Source organism: Meles meles, chromosome 1, assembly GCF_922984935.1.
Source record: "Meles meles chromosome 1, mMelMel3.1 paternal haplotype, whole genome shotgun sequence".
NCBI lineage: Eukaryota > Metazoa > Chordata > Mammalia > Carnivora > Mustelidae > Meles > Meles meles.
In genome coordinates, this window is record NC_060066.1 from 134247409 (window position 1) to 134272419 (window position 25011).

Consider the following 25011-nt stretch of genomic DNA (forward strand, 5'->3'; position numbering starts at 1 on the left):
TATTATTTCTGGTATTTCCCTCCAAAACCATTTCTTGTAGAAGAAATACAATTTTAAATTTCAGAGACGATGCCCAAAGGAACAGGCTCCCCCTTTTTCAGGGTTTGATTGGCATCATCAACAGTATTTTCAAAAAGGCAATTGTGAGTTTATATGTTAATAAATGGGTATGTATGTTAATGTCTTAGAATTATTTTCTATCATTTTTTTCTCTTTCAGATTGTTGAGCTACTAAAGGTAATCAATAAAATCTATGTGGTTACCTGTAGAATGCTTGGAGAAAATACTAGGTATACAGGGTAATTAAAAAGTATCACTTGGTGATAATAGAGCTGATAGATATAATGATAAAATACTCTTTCTTTCAGATGACTGACTTACACTGAAATGATATATTCATTCGATACAATGAATATTCAATGCGATGCAATAAATATTCATTGGACACCTGTGCTAGGCCCTAGGGATATTAAGATGAGAAAGATTCAGTATTGGTTACTTACTGTGGTAGACTGTATTGTTGTTCTCAAATATTCACTCCCCTTCCTAGAATAAGAGGATTGCGTGTGTCCCTTGCAGTGTGTCCTGAGGGAGGAGCGTATACTCTAACCCTCAGGTGTGTGACTGACTTTAGCCAATGGCACATGAATGGGCAGGACGCATGCTATATCTGAGCAGAGCACTGAAGAAGCACCCGGTTTCCATAAGCACTCTTGCTCTTTTCCCTCTGCTGTGATGATGGCATGTCTCAACGAAAAGCTCCTTCTAACTCAAAATAAACCCCAATCCTAAACTGAGTCCTGGAATGAGACAACTGAACAAAGCCCCAGCAGATGACCAGCAGTGGCCAGCGTGTCCCCACTCGTTTGTTTTTGTAAGACGCTGAGATTTTGGAAGTTGTTTATTCACCACGGTGAATCCAGCTAAAACACTTTGTGAGGAGTTCTACTACAGTATGTTAGTCTAAGACATTAAACGTTCTGACAGTCTGCTTAGAAATTTCTGACCCAAAAAAGACACTAGCTTTAATCCAAGAATCCTACAAATTAAAGTTATGTAATAGTCTTGGGACAGACTGTCAGCAGATTACAACAGGGCTATTCTGGCCAAATTTGGATACTGGTAAATTTTCGGGAATTGATCGTGTATCTATCTTCATTGAATGTAGGTCACTAAAAGAAAGAACTCTGCCATAATTCAGTGATCTTAGATGTACTGACCTGGTCCAAGTCAACTGGTAGCTCAAGGTCAAAGCTTCCATATTTTGTTTATCCAGTGGAGTGAGAATGAAATGCTTTCTTCAAGTCAGTTCACATGGTAGGGCTGTCCATGCCTAATAAGCTATTGCCTGTTACTATATATTAGGTTTCAACAAACATTTGTCACTGTCTTAGGGTCCTGGTTAATGTGAGTAGGGAGGATTCTCGTATAAAGTATGAGAATGTGTGTGTATTAAAATGTGTGTATGTGTGTGTGTAAGAGACAGACGGAGGGACAGAGGGAAGGAGGGAAGCGAAGGGTTTAATGCACTTCACGTTGTACTGTATTTTTTTAAGATCTCTACTATGCACTTACACATACCGAATACCAAATGAAAAACTCTATCATATTAAGGAAAAAAAAGCTAAAAAACCAAGGTCGGGGAGTCTGGATGGCTCAAGCGGTTAAGGGTCCAACTCTGGATTTTGGCTCAAATCATGATCTCAAGGTTGTGAGCCCATGTCAGGCTCTGTGCTGGGCATGGAACCTGCTTAAGCTTCTCTCTCTCCCTCTCCTTCTGACCTTCCTGTACCAAAAAATAAAATAAAATAAAAATTGAAAAAAATTAACCACCAAGATCATTTAACGTATTTATTTTTGTTAATTCATTCCAGGATATATTTGCCTATACATCCCTTGCCAGTTGCCTTTCCTTAGACTTTGGGACTAAGATACATTATGTGGTAGGCATTACTAATGATCCCCAATGTTTGGTTCCCCTCTCCTCCCTTAGTACGTGGCACATTCCATTCCCTTTACTCTCCTCGGAGGCGGTAGGTCATATGACTAGTCCTAGCCACTGGATCTGAATGGAGGTCCTGTATGTCACTCCTAGGCTGAAACCAGGCTCCCAGCTTTCTCTTCTCTTGCCACAGATACTCTAGAAGGCACCTGCTCAGAGGATAGTGCCATCTCATGGCATCTGAGTGGATCCTTGACTCGCAGCTTGGATGTGCAAGGGAGTGTTTGTGATTAAGAAATAAGTTTATAGGGGCGCCTGGGTGGCTCAGTGGGTTAAGCCGCTGCCTTCGGCTCAGGTCATGATCTCAGGATCCTGGGATCGAGTCCCGCATCGGGCTCTCTGCTCAGCGGAGAGCCTGCTTCCCTTCCTCTCTCTCTGCCTGCCTCTCTTGTGATTTCTCTCTGTCAAATAAATAAAATCTTTAAAAAAAAAAAAAAGAAATAAGTTTATATATATTATTTGTTACTAATAAATAGTTTAGGCCAACATATAGTTTGTGAACACTTTTCATGTTTTGCCTAGGAACTAGAGTTTTTAAAATTTTCCAAAGTCGGTCCTTCTTTCTTTCTTTCCTTCCTACCTTGCTTCCTTCTTCCCTTTTTCCTTCTTCTTTTTATCCCAAAAGTATTTATGGAACATGAACCATATGCCAGGATTTTTACCAGAATTATAGTGAAAAACAGTAGAGACATAGATCCTGCCTCGTGAATTTATAGGGTGGTGAGGATAACTCTATTTTTTTTTAAATTCCTTTATCCTATACCAGGCATTCTACCAAACTATCTCATTTAATCCTCATAACAACACTAAAAGCTATTGTTATCCCTAACTTATTAATAAAGAAAATGACCGTGAGCAAAGTAAGTGACAAGGCCCAAATCATACGTAGGAAAGGGCAGGGCTGGGCTTCAACCTTGAGTGGTTTGTTGCTGACGTCCTGGTGTTTAAACCCTGCACTACTGCAGGGGGTAACTTTGCTTCTCTGGACAGTCTGAAGCACACTTACTATTATTATTAATGCATGGGTCTGTCAAAGGTAAGCATATCTCCCCTCTCTAGGCAAGAGTCTGGGCTTTGATGTTTTGATCATAATGAAAAAGTTTTCAGAGACTGAGATAAGTCCATTTTTCCCCCCCAGACTTGCTGTCTGAAACAATGCCAGGCCAGATTCCGATATTGCCCCCAGGGCTTTCATCCCTCGGTGGGAGGTGGCATCTGCATGGAGGGCTTCGGGACCTATGCTCGTGGCATGTCTGCGCATGTGCGAGGACACCAGGGGGCTCCTCTGCCACTCCGCCGTATCTGCGCATGTGCAGGGACACGGGGATGTAGAGGGGGCGCTCGGACAGTCACCCTTGAGGGTAACCTTGCAGTACTTCCAACAGAGGAAGGGGTGGTAAAAATACCCTTTCTTTAGGAAGATCTGTGGATCTATCAGGACATCCAGTCACAACTTAAAAAATATATATATTCTGTGGAATAAAAATGAGAGCTTTTCTTCCACCTATTTATTGTTTTGTTTCCCCAAAGGAGCTAGCAGGGGTTTTGAAACAAATCAGGTTTAAAGAAGGATTTTTGATGTCATGGCCTCTGCCTCACTGCTGACAGCTTATTTTTTTGGAAGAAGCACTAGAAACGTTTCCTTCTTGCTTACGAACACTTAATAATAAAACCGTGTGTTAATCTCATTTGCTTACCCTGAGCGGCAGCGTCTCGGCTTCGCAAGCCACTTCCTGGAGCCCAGGGTGCCCGAGCCGCTGAGAAGAGCCCCTTTGTCCAAGTGTGGGCCGTTGGTCACGTGCCTCAGAAATGCCTGGGGTTGTTATTAAAGAGGCTGGTTCCAAGTCCCTTGCCAGACCCACCGAATCAGAAGCTCTGGGGTGGGGACGTAGCCCCGAGCTCTTGAACAAGCTCTCGGGAACTTCTAGTTCACACACCAACTTTGAGAACAGGGGGTGGGACAGAGGCCCTCTCAGCTGGTCCCCGGTGCAGGCCCCGCTGACTGCCACCCTTTTATTCCTGTCTTACCCACCCACCCCCAACGTTTAGAGCCTTACAGAGCTCTGAATAATAACTTTTGTATTAAAAATAACCCACTCGGGACGGAATAAATACTTCTTTTTAAGGGAGATATCAAAAACACAACCTTTGAGAAACCACAGCTTCCTTGGTTGCTCTCCATTGTGCATTTTCAAATAACATTTCTCTCCTTGAAAGAAATATCACTTACAGCCTAAGAAGACTCTTTTAAAACAATTTTTAAAATTAGATTTGCCGCCTTATGCCCCCGCAAGTACCCCATGTAGGCACCTGTAAAGATGGCAATGGAAAGCCCAATGGAAAGCCCGATGGAAAGCCCGTCGAACCCATAGAAGAAAGAGAAATTTAGGTCCGTTTACCCATCCTTCGTTGCTGTTTTATTATCACAATTCCTTTTGGGGGGTTTCTTCTCCTTAGTATACATCTTTTGTTTCATTTAATTACCTTTTCACACCCTCTTTCTACATCTGTTTTAAGCATATATTTATGTTTTGAGGCTGAAAATCTCCTCAGACCATTTACAGACAAAGCCGGACTCAGAAGGATTAGCCAAGGCGGGGAGGGGGAGAAGCAAGGATCTCCCTGGTGCATTTGAGGACAACTGGGTTTGCTAGAAGAAATGTAGTGATCAGAATCAGATCAACATTCTTGTGGGAGGCTCAGCAAGAACATACCATTTCAATGTGCTGATGACAACTTACCCAAAGTTACAGGGGAAAAAAAATACAACCACCAAAAAACAATTCCTTCTAGCTGTAGCAAGTTATGTAGGCTATGAATTATTTTACTGAACAGGGTTAAGTGCTTTCCTGTTGGAAATGAGGAACTTATTAATTATTTTAAGTTTGAAGTAATTAAGCCAGGCGCTGTCAGGCTGACACGGTTTTCTCAGCAGGCGGCTGGATTCTTCCAGCAGAATGAAGAATATTTCCAGTCCCATATGCTAGAGCTACAGGTGAGCCAGTTGGTAAATATGTGACACCTTTTAATTATACCTCGTTGCAACCTGTAGCTTGTCTTGTGAATTACTTGATCATTTGTTGCCCTCTCATGAAAGAGAAGATATTGGTAGATTTCCCTAGGAAAGGGTGGAGGTAAGCATAGAGGAGTGTCTGAGTGCATGGAAATGAGGAAGACCGGCGCCATGCTAGGTGTTTTAACATTATTTCAGGGCCTTCAGATGACCTTCTAGTACAAGTTCTGGGAAGGTTCTTGTCTCAGCAGACTGAGCAGTTTCAAGAATGCAGATAGCACTGAGCACAAAGGTTTTATAGCAGGCCCCTTTGGGCCTCGTGGCAGGAAAGGTAGAGCCTTTCTTTTCTATTCATCTTCTTTCTGGGCTTTTCCTATAAGCTTTACCAGCCACCAGCTGCCCAACAAGATAGATTCCAGGTGCACGATGGAGAACTTCTGCACTCACATCTGCTCAAAAGAGAAATGAGAAAGAAAAAGATGCAAGGAAGGGACTGAGATGGGAGGGTTTTAGCTGAAGAGACAGACTTTCACATTCCTGGAAAAGTTTTCCAAGTCATCTATTTTTACAAGGCTAAAATTCCAAGGTCTCCTTTTTTAGCCATGTTTCCAACCCTTTCTTGCATCGATTTGGTAAGGGTTTAGAACAAATTTGTCTTCGGCAGTCCTACCCCATGCCATCTACCACTGCCGCCCCCATATCCAAAACCAAGTTCAAACAAGTTCCTGCCCTTCCATCGGCCCTCCACGTGACAGAGCATGTTTACAGCCTAGGGTAAGTGGTATGTTGCCCATTTATCTCCTGTCATCCAATGTTTGGGAAATTTTCTTTTCTGGGCTCAAAATTTATTTGTTCTTTACTCTGTGCCTTCTGCTGGATAACAACTGGCTAATTTAATAATGACATTTGTGCTAATGTGTTGATCCAGTCCTCATTTATTTAACCATTATTAATTGACTGCCTATTTTATCTCACCGTGGAGACATTACACAAAACAAATATGATCCCTCTTGCCTAGAACTTATCTTCTGATGTGAAAGGAATCTTTCCTGGCCTCCATATGGAGTAAGCCTGAATCTCCATCCTCAAATTTAGGTAGGCAAGAAATATATTAACTTCTGGAAAAATCCATTTAATTTCAAGTTCAAATCTCTGTGTTGCTGGCTTAGTGGAAAATTCAATCTAAGTGATTTTCTTTTCATGGTCTCTACAGTTTATACACAGAGAGATTGGGTCCCTGCGTTCCCTGAAATACAGAGCTTTCTCAGCAAAATTGAGCCTCCCATTGTCACGAGGGCAGTGGGGTTGGGGGCTTTAAGTGGAAGGGAAAAATTCAAGTTGCTGCCACTCCTGCAGGTGGGAACAGAGAGCAACGGTGGGGATAGGGACGAGGGCATGAAGGCAACATGAGCGGTGACAGGGTCAAGGGCACAAGTGAGGGGCTATAAAGGGGTGACCACAGACTAGAGGCCTAGGGTCAGGGACACCAGAACTGGGCCTCTGGGTCAGTGTTTGTGAGGAGTGGTGTACAACAGTCCTGGAGTCTTACAGTTATAAGTAGGGCAAGGCCAGCGTATGGCGAATAGGGACTTCCTGAGACTACTTCCCCAAGAATCTGCAGGGCAGGAATGGGGTGAGGGAGGAGGGCATCCGAGAGAGAGGAGGGAGCTGGAAGCCTTGGAATTCTGTTGTCTTGTGGATTGGGGTGCTCCGAGGCTCAGAGACTAGTAGGGCAGGCTGAGAAGGGAAAAGGGCCAGCTGGCTGTGGGGCTGAGGGTGGGGGAGATGACTGCTGGAGGACTAGTACTTTACCCAAGTGCCCCAAAGCCCTAGATTCAGAAAGATGTGTGTGTGTGTGCACATAGGTACACAGTCTCTTGGGAACCCCCCGACCCCTACCTTTTTTCTTAATGTGGACATGTAGCACACAGCCTTACCCATTTCCCAGGGAAAGAGCTGCAGCTCTGACCTGGTCATCCAGGGCCCTCGTGCTCTACACATGTGCAGCCTAGAGGCTGCTGCCCATGCTGCTGCATGCCTGTCCTGCCTGTTCCCTGTCTCCCAGGTGCCTTCAGGCTTATGCTTGGTCTATCTGAGCTGCCCATTCCCATATCCTAGAGAAAGCAGGGACTTGGGGGTGAGGTAGGGGGGGAATGGTAGAACCTTAGAGAAGGGGATGGCCATGGTGTTCAACAAGTTATGTGAGGAGAGGGCAGGGAAGCAGGGTGGGGTAGGGAGAATATCTGTGCAGGCTCTGGAGAGCCCCCATCTTCTTGGGTGGCTGAGTCCTCAGTGCTGAGGTCTCTGGTCCGGCCTCTACCCGGGAGGACTTCCTTCCTGTTTGTGGCATCCATGAGATGAAGACTGGGCTGGACTGGAGCCCAGAGGAGAAGAAGGGGCATGTGGCGAAGGCCGAGGAGTAGAGGCAGGAGCACAAGCTGATGACACAGAGCAGGTTAGACTGCTTGTAAGGGCAGCAGGACGACAAGAAGGAGATCAATAGCACTGAACTCAGCTACAGAAAGATGATAATTGAATGACAGTCCAAGAACTCGTAATCCAAGGCACAAATCACCAGACAGTTCTAGAGAATACAATTTGCTCTCATCAGTGAACACTGCATCATTTTTGTTTCTGCATTATATACACATTGTTCCATGCAGCAAGTTTTTCTATATAAGATAAAGAAAATAAATGCTGTCATCAGATTTATAATCAAAATTTGTGAACTTCATGGTTCTCGTGTGATAGTTCTATTTTAACTAAAGAAAACTATCCTTGTATCTGGGAAGGCAACATTAACACAGCATTTTTCAAATAGCAAAATTTAGTTACCTTATTATTTTGGTTACTTTTAACATAGTGTTGAAATTTAAAAAATATTTTATTTTTATTAAGTGTACTTCCACAGACTAATTTGTTCAGACTGTACACATATTAAAAAGACAGACTTGCTTTTTTTCCTGCCTAAAACACAAATACAATAGCCAATATATGTTTTAATGGAACCCTATTTATAATATTACCTTGCTGAATATGTTTTATATTAGTGAATATTCATAATCATTAATATATTATTTAGGTTGGAACGCCTGGGTGGCTCAGTCGGTTAAGCCTCTGCCTTAGACTCAGGTCATGATCCCAGGGTCCTGGGATGACTCCCCACACACCCCACAACTGGTCTCCCTTTTCAGCAAGGAGCCTGATTCTCCCTCTTCCTCTGGCTGCCACTCCCCCTGCTTGTGCTCTCCCTCTGTCAAATAAATAAATTCTTTAAAAAATATATATCTATATATTATTTAGGTCAAAATTTCAACTCAAAATCACCAAGCTTTTGGTCAAAATTTTAATACTCATAACTAAACCAGCAGTGTTATGTTTTTTTTCCCTGGTTAAGCTTCCTAAAAGATTGTTAAAAGTTTTAATGGAAAATAAAATCGTATGCAGCTTTATCAAAGTTTAAAGTATGTTGCAAATATTGCTGCCTATTGGAAAAGGAAAGTTGTGGGTAGAGAGAGTTTGTCTTTCACTATAGCTAACCTCTGCTTTGTGGATTTGAAAGCACACAGTTTTACCAGCAAGTTTATAAAGTCATGATTAGTTATGAACATAAAGTAGAATGAAGTTAAATGATTATTTTTCATTTGATATATTTTAAAGTGATATCTCATTTCACAATGGTACCTACAAGTAAACACTTTTTGCAATATTAAAAATTTTTAAAAATTTAATCTAGTATGTCCATTGATTACTCAACTCTGTGGAGATGCTCATAGCTATTGGTTGTCCTAAGTGAATTTGGTCTTGGTTGGGCTCTGCCAAAGACTAACAAACTGAACTGTGAGACAGTCTCTTGCCAATACTCTGTCCTTTCCATTAGGACATCCTGTTTCATTATTTTTAAAAATTATTTTTTATAACTTGATTTTTAAAATTACTTAGACCTTCATAAAACAAAGATGCAACAAATGTATAATATTAAAAGGAAATCACACTAAAAAGACACTTAGAATAATGACATTTCCAAAATTCACATACATTTTGAAAAATAATAAGATGCCAAATACAGAAATTTATCCCTAAATAACAAGTTTGTTTTTAGTGTAGTACTTTTGGAATCAGCTTGGCAATGAATAAAATATATTACTATATGTATAATAATAAACAAATTGAACAGTGAGACAAGGAATCTGAGTAATAACTAAGGAAACATTAATAAACCAAAGTATTAGCTAATACTCTTATCTAAGAAAACTAGTTCCTCTCGAACTTTTTTTATGCGCGCGCGTGTGTGTGTGTGAATGTTTGTCTTCGATAAAAAGCAGAAATGAAACCAGACAAAAAAGATGTTCCTATATGTTGAATTTTACACAAACATTGATATTTTACCTTTTCCCTGGGGCAAAAAGAGATTCTTTCCAAAAACCACTTTCAGAGACATACTGAATCCCAAACCAAGGATATTTGAGAATCTATCTGGTAAAGATAGAAGATTAAACAATGGTGTAGCAAAACACATTAGATGCTACATTGCTATAATAAAAAGAACCCATTTTCCCTGAAAAGAAGGAATTGAAAATTTTTTAAAAATTATAAATCTCATAGCTGTAAAATGGATATATTTTGCCAACTTTCTCAGGAAGTGTTCTTAGAACAAGTGGGAAGGGGATTTTATAAGATTCTGAGTTCCAGGGGGATACCCTTTAGGCACTAGTCAGAAGCGGGTGCCATGAAGACAGCTGTCATCTGAGTCCCCCTGATGCCTTCGTTCATCAAAGACATACTCATTGTGCATATACCGTGCTCCAGCTGATGAGGAGCCTGGGATTTGTTAAGCCAAATGGTAGGGAGTGGTGAATGACTCAGGTGGATACAATGTAAGACCTTGGTTACTGTGTTGCACTGAGATGCAGGAGAAATAGAATTAGGAAGATATGATGAAATCTGTCAAGGGCTTTCTAAAACGCCTGAAATGTACCGACACCCTCCACCCCTTACCCTCAATGGACAAAACGTAGGTGAGTGTGAGAGAAGGCAGACAGGTCAGAGGTGTGTTGAGAATGACAGCTCTGCTGGAAAGAAGTGAGGCAAGAAGTCCATGAGAGAGTAAGGTCAACCCAGAGGGAAGCTCAAGTCAGTTCTGAAAGCCTCGGGAGAGAAATTCTTGGGTTCTTATGAAATCAGAGTCCACAAGTTGATGTCTGCTCTGCTTATGCCCAGAACTAGCCTGTGTTTGTGGAATTTGCACACTTGAGAAAATGTTCTGAATTCATGGCACGAATACAGCTTTCTCTAAAGGAGAAGCCAGCATCTTGAGTCCAAGATGGTGAAAAGTAGAGCATCTATTAAACTCTGGAAATTTCTGTAGGCCTTTCAAGAAACATTTATTCACTATGTCATCTATGTAAAACATTGTACTGAGTCTTCTTTTCTGTTTCATCTCTATTTTGAGTCCATATTTCCTTTTAACAAACTAAATTACCTGAAGTGTAGAAGGGATAGAAAAAGTCCATTAGTTGGAAAAATCATTTTCTCTTCAATCTGAATTTTGTGGACTGTATAACACTGGTAGCTGGTAACCTATGTTTCCTTCAGCAGGTTAAGTTCTGATTTCTCTGAAAACTATTACGCCCATTTACAGGACCTCCAAGATAGAAATCGCTTCACCCTCAAAAATGCCATCAAATCCAGGCACGTGTCTACAAGCCTATATGGGCAGCACTTAACAACCTTTTCTCACTTTCCACTAACAAGGTGGCATCCTAGGACAGTGTATATTTTCAGAAATGTTAGAAATAAGTTGACATTTGGCCACGCATTGTCCTTAGAGAACTAACCTAGGCACCCATCAAATTCAGCACATCTTCCTTTCCTCAAAAAGTGGACAGGGTAGTCATGAATATCGTGAAGCTAACTTTGGTTTACATTTTGAAAATCCTTTGAAGGCACTGTTGTCTGAAGAGTGACATCTCTTTCTGTGTTTGTCTTGGAGATGCTGTCATCAAGTGCACTACCTGCCTTTCTATGGGTAGATGTGGTTGTGTCTTTCGTAACGACTGCATATTCTTATGGCTGAACTGTGTCTTTCTGTCTCAGCTAGAGAACTCAAGGACAGCTTTGAATAGGACACATCATGTAACAGGCTAAAAATTGAGAACAACAACAAAAAAAGACTTTTGTAATTTCAACTGGGATAAAATAGTCTTTTGTAACAGAATTAAATGTTTGGTTTAGCTGGGCCCCTAGTGGTTAGTAATGTTCATTTTCACATTGAATTGGTAGATTTGCTCAAAGAAGAGGCAGAACCAAATGACCCTGGAGACTGAATTACCTCCTAGCTCTGGAAATGGAGTTCACCTCAAGCCAGAATTGAGATGAATTTGTGGTGAGTTGACAGAAAGCCTGGAAACATTTGCACACTCGATACCAGGAGTGCAGATAAGCAGAAGTGCCAAATTAACACGATGAATTTCCTCCCATTCCTAGTAAATTCAGAAAAATATTCATTATCTAATTAGCAGTGAAAAGGTTTGCCATTCTTTTTTGGCCTAAAATTAAAGAATAATTTGCTTTTCTTTTATAAGCAAGAACTGCGTTAAAAAAACAAACAAATGAAAAACCTAGCATCCAACCTAGAAACATTCAAGGCAGGCTGAGGAGAAACGGTGTCATGTGGCCTATGTGCGACAGCTCTGCACAGGCTCGAGGATACCTGTCATCTTTAACTCAATGAAAATGATGCCGTTTGCTTGCGATTATAGACTCCTATTGATTTCCAATTTTCACCAGACATGTGCAAGTCCCTTGGGCTCTGGATCTTGTAGATTCTTATCAGTCTGCAGTTAGGAAACAATGTAGTAATATAATTGGCACAGTGTAGTGTGAGACACTCCTATTCTACTTTCGATTGAGTCCTTTATTGCAGTATCTTGATTATACATATTGTTATATAGATTTAGAATTATATATATCCAAATAAAATTCTACTGGTTCATATTCTCTGGGAGAACTTGTATCCTCATACCCACATACCCACGTACATATTCTTAGCACGAAAGGGCTCAAAGAATCCTCAAAGAGCAGACTAAATTTTTTTTTTTTTTTTAGATTTTATTTATTTATTTGACAGGCAGAGATCTCAAGTAGGCAGAGAGGCAGGCAGAGAGAGAGGAGGAAGCAGGCTTCCTGCTGAGCAGAGAGCCCGATGCGGGGCTCGATTGGGATCATGACCTGAGCTGAAGGCAGAGGCTTCAACCCACTGAGCCACCCAGGCGCCCCGAGCAGACTAAATTTTAATAGAAGTCTGTGCTTATCTGTGTTACCCACCCCGTCCCCCACTCCAAAACAAACAAAAACACCCGAAAGCAAATCAACACATTACTCTGAGCAGAGTGGGTTGCGTCATCTTGCTCTGTCAGCTGGCTTTGACCTCCGTCTCTACAGTGATAATGGGTCCATGATCACATCGCAGCTGCTGTCTCAAGAGCCCACTTCTATGGGGAATCTGCATTCAGCAAGTGTTTATTTTATGTAGGAGAGTGCCACCCAAACATTTCTAAGCTCTTACAAAAAAGTCATCCAGAAAAGCACACTTCACAAACTCTAGTGTGTAACATGCAATTACTTTCTTCTTATCATGAAATATCTGAGCAATACTTCTACCTGATCGAGGGAAAGGACTCTCTACCAACTCTAATTTTTCCTGTAGAATGTAGGTTCGTGTTCTAAATCTTAACCTCCCAGTACAGATAGCGAGGTTTGATGTGTCCTAAACTGTAGAGCCATAATAAAAGTCAAAGTGATTTGTCAAAATTCGTAGGAAATGTAAATGGCTATGTTTCAATTTGTGTCTGAAAAGAGTTGGCACTAGTAATCACGGTAGGGAGCTGAGCAGGATGAAAGACAGTAAAAAATTTTAATTTCTTCTTTATGGGATTGTTACAAAGTCACTGCTTTTGAGTGGCGCCTTCCCACATACTAGCGCATTGTGCCGAAGCTCCATTAGAGAGAGTGCATGCTTTCATCCAACCACCGCATTGCGCGCGCCGCTACACGAAGGGCATGACAAGTCTGCATAGTTTCCAATCTCTCCTTCTATTTCCTTTCATACAACCTTAGAGGAAAAACATCTTTGATAAAAATAAAATGTAGCGGTAATGTAATCTTCGTGTAGTCTTGTGATTAAAGAACAATAAAAATAAAAACCTCTGGGTTTTAGTTGAGAACACAAACGAAATGATTTACTTGCTTCTGTACATACCCTTTATTTTTACTTTCTGATCATTCTACTGAGACTGGATTTCACTAGAGTCCCCAAGGTAATGGGGCCTGGTGACTAATCCACTGAGCCATACAAACCCCATCTGCTTACTCACTTTGACATTTTAATAATATCCCATTTGGACCTTTGTTCAATTTTGCTTTGTGTGGTACATCTTTGTTCTAACATTATAGCTGAAATAATTTATTATAATGAATATTATCAAATCTCACTAATTAAAACACACAGAGAGATTTTGTGTATTTCAACTATGTGTACTTTCCATGGGAAATGGACCCTCTAAAATTTGTCAATGGACCATCAAATTGCTCTCTTAATTATTGGTCATTGTCAATTTTACTTGGGATAGGGAAAAAATGTGGTATTTTAAAAGAAGCAACGCCCTATTTTATTTCCACCTGACTTTGAAATACCGGTATGAAGTGTTTTCCTTGGTAAATACCGTAATACATTATTCTAATGATATAGTAGAGTAGGAGAGCTTCAAACAACATTGCTGATGACAGAAGTAATATTGAATGCTGACTTATTTTGTTTTATAAACATGTGATTTCATCAAATGAAGATTGATTATGACCTAGTATTTACAGCCATGAAGCATACAGATGGTGACAGACTTGTAACATGCTGTATGTGCTGCCCTTCAGGACTTGATTGTATTCAGCATATGTCACAGTCAAAAGTTATTAATTATTATTGATTAATTCATATACTCCCTTTTACTCATTGCAAGATATTGAGGAATATTATAGAAGGAAGAATGAAGACTTAACTATGCATTAGAAGATCCCAAAAATATTTTGTCAAATCTTCATAGGACACTAAATACACAAAAATCCTATAATGTAACCTAGATTTTATAGAAGGCACAGATGGTAAAGCAAGTGATAAATCATTTGCAGGATGCTAAGTTGCAAACAGAAAGTTAAGCACGATCCAGACTGTAAAGCAATGTAGGAGTCCAAGTGTGAAAAGATTTAAATAATAGAACAGTAACATGTAACACATTTTTCTCTCTTTCCCAAGTAGTCTCAGTATCATAAGAATTTATCTGTGAATACTGCTCTAATAAAATAATAATCATAGCTTCAAGTTATAGAGTGCTCTTCAGAATATAATACCCGCTCTTACACATTATCTCATTTAATCCTCTTGACAATGCTAGGAGGTCAATACTCCTATTTAAAAGATGTGAAAAAAAGAGATTCAGACAGGTTAAGTGGGTTGAGCAATGTCACAAATCTAAGAAGCAGTTGAGCAGAGTCTCAAATCAAGCTTTGACCCCAAGCCTAGTGCTCTGAGTTTTATCACCATGGAAGGCTGGGAAACACAGTACCCTGTACTCCCCATCTTGGAGCTGATTCATTCATTTCAGCCATCTTTACAATGTATATTAATGGCTATGGCATTAATGACCATCCAGTGATCTATATCAGTCCCTTAGAGAGTAAATAAATGGATTTACTGTGCCAAGTTCATTAGTTCTGCCACATATTAATAATCTATACAGAAAAAATGAGGTAGAGACTTGTGGTATTAATCAGACATCATGATCACTAAAGAGATGGCTCACCTGCCTAATGGAGAGGTAATGCAGTATAGAGGAAAGGACACAGGCTTTGGAGTTGCACAACTCTAGGCTCGGATCATGAATCTTCCATATACTAGCTGAATTTGAGCAAATTAATTAATCTTTATGAGCTTTAGACTCCTTATCTGTAAAACGGTCTTCTTAGAGAAAGGATTAAATATATGTAGGGTTACATAAACATGAGCACTCAGTAAGAGTTACCATCAGTGTGAATATAATTCAGACAGAATAGCTAAACATCACATTTACCTCAACTAGAAACTTCCAAGGGACACAATTTTAAGAATTAAATCATAAATAAAGAATAAAACCATTGGTATCAATTTACTAAATATTTAAAGTATTTGAAGGAATGGATATTAATCATGCTGTTTTCTAGGTACTCTGGGTAAACATTCATGATTCATGTTTAAAACGTACTTTAGGGGTGCCTGGGTGGCTCAGTGGGTTAAAGCCTCTGCCTTCAGGTCAGATCATGATTCCAGGGTCCTGGGATTGAGCCCTACAATGGGCTCTCTGCTCGGTGAGGAGCCTGCTTCCCCCTCTCTCTCTGCCTGCCTCTCTGCCTACTTGAGATCTCCGTCTGTCAAATATATAAATAAAATCTTTAAAAAAAAAACTGTACTTTAAGGAGAAAGGAAATTGCTAAGAAGTTAGAAGTCAGGAGTAAAATATGGTCAATGATATTGAATTGTAATAGTCTGTAACATTTGAAAACAGAAGGTGTGATGGCATATTTGTCTATAAAAGTGAGACAGCCACTTTATGTTTGACATCACCAGCATATTAATGATAATCAAAATTTTAAAAATCACCAAACGTCAGTAGGAATCCAAATATCTAGAACATCATAACACTGAGAAACCCTAACACAAGATCATAGAACAAGAGAACTCAAATAAGCAAAAACCAGGAAAACAGCTATTAGAACCATATTAGAACAAACAGATGCTTTATATGAATATATTTAATCTGAAATTTAAGAGTAGCCAAATAATAGCAAAGCATTCTATGATGATGGAAAGCTTCAGGTCTCTCATGAGAAGAATCCAGATGGCAACTGATGATAAATCATTTAATTTTTGTGACTATTTTTTCACAAAATAGTAACTTTTAAATGGTAACTTCTGAAGGACTGACACTGTATCTGGGTTGAACTGGGTGCACCAATTTGTAAGTCTACAAGTAGAAGGAAATCAGTCTCCACAGTTTGAATCTAACAGGTAATGACTGATTAGTACAATAGAGAATCTTCCTCAGAGTCTTACATTAACTTTTCCTCTTTCCATATAACAGAGGTGATCAATGGATAACTAAAATTGCATGGAAAAATCCAAGAAATTAGAGGATATGAGATATTATTTGCTATAAGATAAGAAAGGAAAAAGAAAGAATTCTATGGAGGAAACCCAAAGGGACAAGGTCAGGGAGACTTCTTGTCTCCCTGACAATAAGAGCAATGATAGCACCTCCGAGACCATGGGAAAAGAATAAATGAAAAAGATAAAAAAGACAAGGAGCCAGAAATGTAACACTGGAATCATAACATTAGACATTATCTTGAGTTACATCAGTTTATATTTTCAAATGTAGAAAATTCACCAGGCAAGTGGACTGGTAGAGATAAAAGAAACACTCCTAAATTCCAAAGATGTTTAAAGCTTAACAAAATTTCAAAAAAATGTGAATCCAACTAATGTCTTCAATAAATGAATCAACAGAATGTTTCTCCTTTGCAAAGATACTTACAAACTAAAAAAAGATTTGAAGAGTATTCAAGTCAACAAGAGTCTAGACTCTGTCAACAATCCCAGATTCCAAAAGAAAATTTTCAGTCTGGCATGTAAGAAGATTGTAAGTCTCCATTTCATCCTAACAACAAGGAAAAGCTGAACAAGTAAAAAATCAACAACTCGGGGCACCTGGTGGCTCAGTGGGTTAAAGCCTCTGTCTTTGGCTCAGGTCATTATCTCAGGGTCCTGGGATCGAACCGCTCATTGGACTCTGTGCTCAGCGGGGAGCCTGCTTCCTCTTTTCTCTCTGCCTACCTCTCGGCCTACTTGTAATTTCTGTCTGTCAAATAAATAAATAAAATCTTTAAAAAATCAACAACTCTTCTCAGATCCATAAGAGAAGTGAGGTTACAGAGTAAACTACTGTCCCCCAAATTGGAGGGACCTACAGGTAAATACAGAGAATCAAACATTAACAATGGAGAAATGCTTGAGAAGCAACCTCTGTGGGAACCGGTACCAGGATACGGAAACCTCAAATGTAATTGACCAATTGCTGGAGGCTCAGTGTATACAACTCAGAGTTAAAAACTCCAGGAGGACCCAGTCATAAAGAGGACCCCATACTTACATAAGTTTTACCCTCAACTTACCCTTCTTCTTACAGTGCATACTGGAGAAAAATCCCCCTGTGCTTCTGGCAGAAGGAGAGGAAATCTGAGGTATGTCAGAAACTCTATTCTTCTTAACACAGATGAAATTGCAAGAAATTATTTAATCAGAACCTAACCTTCTGGGGATTTATCAGAGCCTAACTGACCCAGGAGAAGGGAAATACCTAATTCCAGTCTAGTCTAGCCATCCTCTCCCCCCTAAGAGGTGGAGAGAGGAAGGGAATTAAAAATATGTATTGAGTTCATAATGCAAAGATACAGGCATGCTGTGGTGCCTGTGTGGCTCAGTTGGTTGAGCGTCTGCCTTTGGCTCAGGTTATGATTCCATAGTTCTGAGATCAAGCACCACATTGGGCTCCCTGCTCAGTAGGGAATCTTCTTCTCCCTCTCCCTCTGCGCCTACACCTGCTCCTTCTCTTCCCCTCTCACTTTCCCTCTCTCAAATAAATAAATAAAATCTTGAAAAAAAATACAGGCATGCTAAAAACTTGAGACCTTACCATAAGACTGTAGAATGCTTCCTCTTCCCCTACAACTTACTACCACATTACTAAGGGTTTATTTACAGCAGTTCCTTTTACCCAGTACAGCATGTCCCTCTATCAAGAAAAAAATTACAGGATATATTAAAAGGCAAAACAAAACAAAACAAAAAACACAGTTTGAAAAGATAGAGTAAGCATCCAAACCAGACTCATGTACAGCAGAGATGTTGGAATGATCAAACCAGAAATTTAAAACAACTATGGTTAAGATGCTAAGAACTGTAATAGATAAAGCAAACCAAAGGCAAGAGCAGATGAGCAGTGTAAGCAGAGAGGTGGAAATTCTAAGAAAAAAAAAATAAAATAAATAATTAAAAGATAATCTAACAGAAATTTAAAATGCCTCCAATGGGTTTGTTTGTTGACTGGATACAATAAGGAAAGAGTTTTTAAGAATTTTGAGAATTTTTAAGTTTCAAAAAATAAAAAGAATTTTTAAGTTTCAACAGAAACTTCCAAAACTGAAAAGGAAAGAGAAAAAAAGGGCTAAAAAAAAATTTCAGAACAGAATATCCCAGAAGAGTGGGGCAGTTGTAAAAAAAATATAACATAGGCAAAATGGTAATACCAGAAAGAGAAACAAATGAATGAACCAAAAACAAGAAATAGTTGAAACAATAATGACTGAAAATTTCCTCTGAAATCATGTCAGACACTAAACCACAGATCCAAGAACCTCAGAGAACACCAAGCAGGAAAAAAATACTACTACACCTAGGAAGTTCAGAGAACACCAAGCAGGAAAAAATACTACTACACCTAGGGAACTTGGGTGGCTCAGTGGGTTAAAGCCTCTGCCTTTGGCATGGGTCATGATCCCAGGGTCCTGGGATTGAGCCCCACATTGGGCTCTGCTCAGCGGGGAGCCTGCTTCCCCCTCTCTCACTGCCTGCCTCTCTGCCTACTTGGAATCTCTGTCTGTCAAATAAATAAATAAAATCTTTAAAAATAGAAAAAGAAAAAGAAATACTATACCTGAGCTCATAATTTTCAAGTTACAGAAAAACAAAGACAAAGACAAAGTTCTGAAAGGAGCCAGAGGGATAAAAAGTCTTACCAATAGAGGAGCAAAGATAAGAATTACATCCAACTTCTCCTCAAAAACTGTGCAAGCAAAAAAATTATGTGAAATACTTAAAAGTGTAGAGAGAAGAAACCACCAACCTAGAATTCTGTACCCTGCAAAATTATACTACAAAAGAGAAGGAGCAATAAAGATTTTCTCAGACAAGCAATCCTCAAATGCCTCAGTTAGTTTATCACATAGCAAAGGTCAAATAATTAAAGCATGAGTAAGGAAATAAAATCCTGTTAGAGTCTGTGGGATGAGAGGTAAGCAATCTTAGCAGCTTCTCAAAACGTTAGGTCCATTTGCAATATTCCAGCATAGAGTAAAGTCTCTTTCTCTCTCTCTCTTTTTTTAAAAGATTTATTTATTTATTTGTTGACAGAGAGAGAAAGGGAGATATATATAGAGAGAACACAAGCAGGGGGAGCAGCAGGCTGAGGGAGAAGCAGGCTACCCACCCAGAAGGGAGCTGGACACAGGTTCCGGGATCATGACCTGAGCCAAAGGCAGACATTCAACTGACTGAGCCACCCAGGTGCACCTAGAGTAAAATCTTAATTGAGTGAAAGCTTTAGTTAACCAGAGTCACCTATAATTCCAAAGTAGAAGTTCTCTGTTTTGTTTTGTTTTTTTTTTCAAAGATTTTATTTATTTACTTGACAGAGAGGGAAAACAAGCAGGAGGAGTCAGTGAGAGAGAAGCAGGCTCCCTGCTAAGCAGGGAGCCTAATGTGGGTCTTTTTTTTTTTTTTTAAAGATTTTATTTATTTATTTGACAGCAAAGATCACAAGTAGGCAGAGAGGCAGGCAGAGAGAGAGAGGAGGAAGCAGGCTGTCCGCAGAGCAGAGAGCCCAATGCGGGGCTCGATCCCAGAACCCCGGGATCATGACCCGAGCCGAAGGCAGAGGCTTTAACCCACTGAGCCACCCAGGCGCCCCCTAATGTGGGTCTTGATCCCAGCGTCCTGAGATCATGATCTGAGCCAAAGGCAGACACTTAATGACTGAGCCACCCAGGCACCCCCAAGGTAAAAGTTTTAATAGAAAGGGATAACTCTCAAGCAAATAAGCTCCTACAGGAATACATTCAGTATGCTTTTGGACTAATCAGCTCCTTCTTCATAATCTTGGTATAAGCAGCTTCAGAGTGTCATGTTCCAATGTTCATCTCTTATTTGATTACTTGAAATTCAGAGTATATTTTTCAAGATCATCAATATACTATGCGATGGTTTGCATATCAGACTCACAAAAGACCTGAACAGATGATATGCTTTAGATTTGTAATTTTAAAAATTATAGGGTTCCAACACCAAAGGTTAAAACATAAATTAAGTAAAGGCAATATTCACCATCTTTGAGTTTCTTATTAACACAAAGGTAACTGTGTATGATTTTGTGATTGATTTGGGTGTTTCCACTAATGTCCAAAGTCCTTCTAACATCCTAGAAGTCAATGACTCTTTGAAAGCTTAATCATGTTTACTATGGCAGAATATTAGTTTCAGATCAAATTTATGAGACAGCAAGATTACATATTTTATGAGATGTGAATTCTCTTTATAGTACAATGGTTTATCTTCAGTAATCAAATATACAGTGTATTTGTACTATTTTAGTATTTTAAAATCCTAAAGCCTCATTTTAGCGTTTTGGTGCCTTTGCTTTTTAGAAAGATTATCATTCATATTTATAATTTATTTGATGGTAAGTCCTTCATTAAGAATATGTCATTCAAATCATAACATTATTCCAAGCTTCTTTATAACTGAGTTTCCAGAAATGCATTGTGGCAAATAAAATAAAATTAAAAGGAGGTTTCATATAGTTAATTTTAAGTTGGACAGGATAATTGATCAGGAAGCTCTTTCTATATTATGTCACTTCTCAAAATGTCTGTGGAAATAGGGATGTTAATGAATGCTAGTGGAAAAATATGGAGTTCTGTGGGAAAATTAAACCTCAAAAATGCTGAATTGAATACAGTTAAAAAGGTTTTTTGATTGTAGTATTCTTCAGAGTTCTGATATGTTATCATACATATGGATCTCCAACAAGGAGGCTATAATATCTAACATCTCTAAAACTAAATTGGCTCCAGAACATCTTCCCAATCCTTAATTTTCATGAAACACATTTGGGGGAATTTATCCTTTTAAAACTGAAAGAAGAAATCGTAAATGTTATAAAAGACTATGGAAGAGGAAAAAATTATTAAGGGAGGAAGGAATTGATTTGGAGAAACCAGTCAGTTTTGGGGACTAAAAATGACATAGTCAGTTGACGCAGGATGGCTTCAGAGTTAGACAGATGAGTTGAATCTCACTTATAGCCCTTTTTAGGTCTGTAGACTTCATCAAGTTGCATTATCTTTCTGGGCCTCAGTTCCTTTAACTGTAAAATAGAGAAATAACAATAACAACCTTACAGTTAAGTTATTGGAAAACCAAAAAAGGAGAGTCTTGATCTGTAGTTGAATTACATGGAACAATTACTCATGGTTGAATAAGGAACCAGGAGAAGCAAAAGAAAACCAGCTTTATTTTGAATATACACGATTGGTCTATAGTGAAAACAAAGTTTATGGTACTGGGGAGGGAGGAGCAAAGCCAATTATATTTGTTCAAGAGCTAGACTCATCCTTCTGAAGAACATGAGCAAAAATGTTGGACAGGATATGTGTATTGCTAGGTGCTGTTAAATATTTAACAATAACAGCTTTCTAGGAAGAAAAGTGTCCTGATTTCTTGTATTTGTCAAATTTCATGGCATACACTCTACCATAGCTGGTTTTGAGGTACCATACAATAGCACTGACTGCATAGTTGTGAAGAGATGTTCACAATTCAACCTTGGGGGTTGTTACAAGGCAAGTCCAGCACACCATTGTGTATGTATGTGTATAATATATATATGACCTTACATGTATGGAAGTGCTGACAAAATGCTTTATCTTATCAGACTAAATCTACATACAGTTAAACATTGATGCTTCTTAGAGGTCACTTGGTGAAGCTGATGACTTTGAGCTTTAGACTATGTGGTCTCCTGAGCTTAAGGAATAGGAGACTAAGCTCTGGTCCATACAAGGTGGAGAGCTATACCCTTGTAAAAATACCCAAAGAATGAATTCTTTAGTGTATTCAAAAGTAATTCCAATCCTCCTACAGTTGCTGGGGACTAAACGGAAATTTGACATTAAACTAATCTGATAAGGAAGAAAATCCAAACTGCTTTAGAGAAGTTTTCACCACTAGCTGTCAAATGGATTGGTAGCCCACATGAGTGGTTCAAAGCACTCTGTAAATCTCAAGTATCTCTACACTTGATACAAGAAAATGCCAATTATCTTTGGGGAGTACCCCCTTTGTCTCAGGCCTCAAAGTATACCCACAAGCAATTTTGAAAGAAACATGAACATTTTACAATTAAACACACACACACACACACACACACACACACACACATTAGGTACAGAAAAAAACATGGTTCTGTGAGTAAGATCAGCAAAAACAGCATAAAGCAGAAACAGGTCCCCAGCAACTTTACATATTGGAAGAGAAAACAAACACGGTTATTAGGTTTAAAGAAATAAAAGAAAAACTTAGAAACTGTTCTAGGAAACAGGAAACAAGGGATTATCATATATATTTTTAAAAGAATAGAATTTATAAAATTGAAAAAAAATACTGTAAATCAGGGCTTCATATAGTTTAACACACATAAAAATTAGCTGGAGATCTTGTCAAAACACAGATTCCTGGACCCTACTTTCATAGATTCCAACTTAATCAATCTGAGGTCAGGCCCAAGAATTTTCATATCTAGCATGCTCATAGGTGGTACCAGTGCTATGGCTCTGAAGACCACACTTTGAGGAACACTGCTATTAATACAAATACCCAGTGGCTGGGTTGGAAAACAGTTTAAACTGGCTGAGAGAGAATTTATGAGCTGGACTGAACGCCAGAAGAAATGATCCAGACTCCATCCAGGAGATATAAATAGACGAGAAATATAAAAGGGAGATGAAGAGTTCTGGAGAAAAGGAGGGGAGAAATAAAATGCAACAGAAGTCTTACCTGAAGAGAAGAGAATAATGACTGATGATTTTCAGAAGTGATGAAAGATACAATTTACAGATTCAAGAGCTCAGATAAATCTCAAGTAGAATAAATTAAAGAAAAAAGAAAAGAAAGAAAGAAAGAGGAAGGGGAGCAAGCTTTATTCCTCAGCCAGCAAAGTGACTGCCTGGTGACCTTGTGTTCAGGGACGTAACAGAGAAAAAACAAAGTGCCACAGTTGGGGATGCTTCTCCCAGGAGCTAGTCCAGGATTCCTTCTGGTACAGTTCTACATCATTAGGGAGTTCAAGGACCTCAGAGGGCTGGGCTATTGCTTTTCTTTTGATCTCGGCAGGAAATAGGGAAAGTAAGTGTGTGTCGAGTTCATTTTACAGAGAGCTGGGGTGAGAGACTGTGTTTTGCATATAGGAGGTGCTATGAGAGAATATTCATTTGTCTCTGGAATCACACTTGAACTTGGGGGTAGAGTCATGTTCATTTCCCTAAAGCTCACATACCATGTATGATCAGAATTTGGTGTAGTTGTATTTGAGAGGAGTTGCCTGGATATTTTCTTTCCTTCGTGAACATGTTCCAGGTGTTAGAGCCTGTCTGGACTGGACAATGTGCATTGGTATTTAGAGTCATTGAAGGAAAAGTCATCTCTCTCAGATATGCTATATGTTAAAGGGCTTCTTCTAAAGGAAAATGAATTCCTTTATTTCATAGACATTTTTAATAATAAGTAACAAAACAGAAGGATTTTCTGTTAACCCTCACTGGTTGGGACAATTATATTAACATAGAATTCCATTTTCTGAGGCACTCCTGTTAACCTAAATTTTTACTTTAATTTGCCTATGTATTTATCTGTCTACCATCAAAGGACTAGAAAATTGTGTTGGTTATAAATAAATGGAAACAACTGAAAACCAGCAGAAAAAATTTTCTCCTCATTCACCATTAATTTTATGTCAGAATAAAATCTATTTTGGTGATCTCATAGGATAATAAATATATTACTTAGCTAGAATAGTATAACTCATTGAAAAGCATCATTCTTTCAGTCCTTTGTTAAATAAAGATTTACTGATTATTGGAGATTTACTGTTTGTTAGATACGTGTAAGTGCTTGGGATATAAAGATAAATAAGAAAGTAGATTTCTGCATCTGGCTATGCTATCATAACTGATACCAGACTACTTCCCCTGCCATAATCAACTGTTAAGAGTGGAATAAATGAAGTAACTATTTCTAGGCATTGGACAACAGCCAGCACAACACTGCAGTCCTAGAGACAAGGGAAATAAAAGATGAGCCTCATGATCATCGAACTCTGCCTGGGGATAATTTCCTGATAATAGTGCAGAAGGCTGGTGTCTGAGAAAAACATGGTGACCTCACTGAGTTACAGAGACTGAGATCAAATTTGAATCGGCTGAAATGGCTGGATTCTGCAGGATGAGGTATCAGAGCTAGAGAATTATGGAGAGTAAGGGCCCCAGAATATGGTGTGGTATCCCTTATAAGTCTGTGGCAGAGGACTGAGCTATATACATCCAGTGGAACCACCAAGACTCACGGAGAGTAGGACAAGGACACCAGAGGATGAGCATCTGCGGCAAGAAAAAAGTCAGGAAACGTTGGAATTCTGGCTCTCCCAGAATGGAGAGATCATTTTATCTCAATAACATCCTCCACCCAGTTGAGACCCGAGAAAGATCACACCTTGGGAATAAGACCCACAACCCAAGTAAGACTCTCCCTAACAAAGCCTAAAACCAAAATCTGTCAGATTTTCCAAGAAGACAGGATTTGGATATTGAAGTAATCAGGAAACACATTAGACTTGGCCTGGATCTAGAGAGCAAAGCCAAACACTGCATAACACCTCCTGGACACAATGACCAGCTGTCAAATGAGCTGTCTGCTAACACCAGAATCAACACTCTTTAGAAGATGACAGAATAGAGTCTCTACAATATATTAGTGATAATGTCCAGTGTTCAATAAAAAACTTACTGGGCATACAAAGAAATA